Source organism: Dendrobates tinctorius, unplaced genomic scaffold (assembly GCF_039654945.1).
Source record: "Dendrobates tinctorius isolate UK_male_01 unplaced genomic scaffold, ASM3965494v1 ptg000058l, whole genome shotgun sequence".
In the NCBI taxonomy this organism is placed as follows: domain Eukaryota; kingdom Metazoa; phylum Chordata; class Amphibia; order Anura; family Dendrobatidae; genus Dendrobates; species Dendrobates tinctorius.
The window spans coordinates 14908175-14911955 of NW_027361726.1; the positions used below are offsets into that span (position 1 = coordinate 14908175).

General features: G+C 42.4%; 1 long non-coding RNA gene across 2 annotated transcripts; it reads right to left on the reverse strand.

Annotated features, from left to right (window-relative positions):
- Positions 1-499: 499 nt before the first annotated feature.
- LOC141092221 (uncharacterized) lies at positions 500-3486 on the reverse strand. 2 transcript variants are annotated; one of them, XR_012232713.1, is made up of 3 exons: positions 3429-3486; positions 2999-3141; positions 500-2175 (listed from the first exon to the last, which is right to left on the reverse strand). It is a non-coding gene; the product is annotated as an uncharacterized lncRNA (long non-coding RNA). The 2 variants fall into 2 exon arrangements; XR_012232714.1 differs by having other exon boundaries at positions 3350-3464.
- Positions 3487-3781: the final 295 nt, after the last annotated feature.

Genomic DNA, 3781 nt, shown 5'->3' on the forward strand with positions numbered 1-3781 from the left:
TCTGCATACAGAGGAAACAGCAATATGATACAAAGCACAATATGCCTTACTACACAAAATGCTACACGGTAGCTAGATAACTGTTCTAAAACAAACATGTAGGTACATTTGACCCTCACCGGAATCCGCTTGTCAGGAGCAGTGATTTGTAGAGAGAGAGTGCCAGAACACGTGAGTAAGACTCAAAGGTCCAGGGGGAAAATGTCTGCAAGCCTTCTTGCCCAGGAAACTAAGGGTACGGTTCTAATCAGAAGACACTGTTTAAAGAGAAATGCTCATTTTATTCAGGAACAGGACAAATGGGTACCTAATGACCTCTAATGGTTATAACTGTACTTCACTATGAATTAACTTGCTGCACATAAATGGGCAGAACCCATAAAAATGAAAGAAGACAGCCATGCATGTGCTACCACTCCGCTATTCCTGACTGCTCATTCCAGGACCCCCTTCTTTGGATAGGTACGCTGCCTGGAATACAGGGGAAGTCTCAAATGTGATGCTTTCTTTATTTCTTAGGAAGCTCACTCGGAAATTTTCAGAGCTCCCATGAAAAAAGAAAAAGAAGGGAAACATTCACAGCCACCTCATTACTCAGAATACCGCTCTCGAGGTGATTCTGGAACCCACATCTGTGCAACATTTCTGGTACATAAATATCTATATGGGAGCACCCCACTAATATTATCTATGATCTACAGGGTGACATTGCTGCCTTCCATATATTAAATTATCTATGTATTATTAATTTTGAGACCTCCAAACATATAACATCGAAATATTACATAGATTTTTTTTCTGTAGCGACATAATCTGAGAAGTCCCCCTTTAATAACCAGTTTATTCCCTTCTCACAGTGCAGTATAGAACGATTTGTGAGCTGAGTGTTAAGGCATTATTTAGAGCCCCGCATTAGGAGTGAGGTCAAGGAATAAAACAATTACTGCCCCCACCATGCAATGTACACATGATATATGGCTCTATTTAGGAGCAGTAAACTTTTCAGCCTCTCAAGAATGTGTTTTTTTCCCTTCTCCCAAGCAAATGGTCAATCTTGGATGCAAAAATGAGCGTTTTCTCGGCATTAAACCTCATTATATTCACATTTAAATAAAAGAAGCCTCAATTGGTGAATCCCAGCGGGAATTCTGAGCTGCACAACCTCATTATATCGCACCACGCTCTTTACATCTATACGGATTATTATTACTATTCACTTTGTTGTTCTTTTAATATGTTCTCTTTGTGTTAAAATCTCTCCAAGGAGCAAGAAAAGAAAGAATCCAAAAAAACAATAATGTTACATAGACGATGGCTGCAAAAAGTACAGAAAATTAGGGAAAAATCACTAGACGTCTATATGAGATACATGTATTATAATTTGCATCAACAATTAAAGGAGATATCTACTTCAGCTCATAGGAGATATTGATTTCAGTTTGTGGTGCCACCAGTTTTAGTAGTAAGCTCAATGACCCTTTGTATGAAATTTTAGGACCTACTTTCTGCTCTGATTATTTTTTGTCTATATCTTTATATTAGGCTCAACTTCGTTTTTCTATAACAAAGCTCCAAATTCCCTGCAGAGATGATGAAACTCTGGTTTCCTGCAGTCACCAGTAGAGGGAGCCAGAAGGAACCTACTGCATACAGTTTATAGACAGGTCAATTATAATATCTGTATGCAATGAGTGCCCCTAGTGGTGGCTATATGAAATGCTTTTGACTATAGAAGATATTGTACATTGTTGTTAGTGGCATGGAACTATTTGGTCCCATAACAGATGAGTAAATCTTGCAAAACTTGCTTTGGCCAGATTCAATAAGGTCCTATTAAAATTCAGTTTGAATCAAAGCTACCAAAAAAATAAGGAAAAAAAATACATAACCATTTTTATAGGCCTTTCCCTTTGAATGCAACATTGTTTACAAAGACCATTGATACATTGTATAAGTGTGGCTTTATATTTCCATGAATTATTTCCCCGGCACTCCTACAAATATTCATTCTTCCTCGCTCCCCTCCGTGCTGAGATATCTGTTGACTGCAGCCGGCCTCGCTGAATGTAGATTTAAGAACAAAACAAGTTTGGGTTTATTTAACGCCACTTTCTTGTTTCCAGTTTCATATTTCATGTTTACGCCAATGCTCCAATCAATCTGCTTTGATGGCAACTGAAAAAAAATAACAAAACACAGAAAAATGAAAGTTGACAGTGAGATTAAAGAAAGAGCAATGGGAAACAAGCAGGCTGTGTGACAGGGAGACATGAGCGAAGAGCGAGGCAAGAAAGCGCACATATATTTGCTGATTGCGTCTAGGGGCCATGCTATTAAAGGGAAAGTGCACACATAATGATTTGCAAAGATTTTGGCCTTATCCCATATGATATTAAAGGATAGAACATCATTTAAAGGGATTTAAGTTCAAATCACACGGCATACCCTGCTTTTCCGGCATCTGCACAAAACCTAATCTGCGTATATCCATTCAGTACAGAAAATATAGTCAAGAGTCACATCTCCTCCAGGAACTGCTCCAGTGACACCTGAACCTGTCACTAGTTGCTGCCCAATTAATTTTGCTTGTGGCACTTGTGCTGGGGGAGACATCAGGACCAGAAGCTCCAGACTCTGTCCAGTTACTGACTACGGGTGTCTGAGGCCTGTAGTGCCAAAAGTCTGGCAGTATCATAGAATCATAAAATGGAAGGGACCTCCGAGGTCATTGTGTCCAACCCCCTGCTCAATGCAGGAGTCACTAAACCATCTCAGACAGATGTCTGTCCAGTCTCTGTATGAAGACTTCCATTGAAGGAGAACTCACCACTTCTTGTGGCAGCCTGTTCCACTCACTGATCACCCTCACTGTCAAAAAGTTTTTCTAATATCTAATCTGTATCTTGTCAGGAACACCGCACTGTACTTGCTCACTGAGCCAGTGCGCGTGTCCTGAGTGTCAGCGCCGGCGTGCAGCCTCCACTGAGCAGTGACTCACCCGCAGTGTAGGGGTACCGGGGTCAGGTACAGCCAGAAAGTACCGATGCACAGGACCTGTGGATGCTGAAGTTTAGGAAGCCAGCATAGGACCTATGGTCATGTGAATGGTCATGTGACTGCAAGGGGGCGGGGCTTAGCGTCCTGCACACAGAGAAGGGAGAGAACTCAGAGTCCAAGCAAAGCAGAGGTTATGCACAGTACAGACCAGCGAGGTACAGGAGAGATAAACAGATGGGAGGTCAGACAAAGCCAAAGGTCATACACAGGATCACAGTACAGTACCAGGGAGGAGACAGAGCGGATAATCAGGGCCAAGCAGAGATCAAAACCAAACAGACATATAAGGTACCAGGCAGAATCCAAAGCGATATCCAGAGAACAGACCGAGTCATACACAGAGAATCAAGTAACCAGAACACAGCACTAACACACTCAGGGGTCACCACACAACGCCAAGGGCGAAAGCATAACTGACAGGGATGGGAGCGTCCTGAGGCTATAAGAAGCTTCCCCCAGAACCAGGGAGAGGCCACAATCATAGCCCCAGGTGTGCAGGTAAGCCTGCACCGGGATCACAACCTTTAACCCCAGCAGTGCCAGTACTCAGCACTGGTTCCAAACATTAACCCCACGTGTGCGAGTCAAACCCGCACTGAGATCATGACATATCTTCTCCATTTCAGTTTCATTCCATTGCTTCTCATTAGTGTTGAGCATTCCGATACCGCAAGTATCGGGTATCGGCCGATACTTGCTGTATCAGAATTCCGATACCGACTTC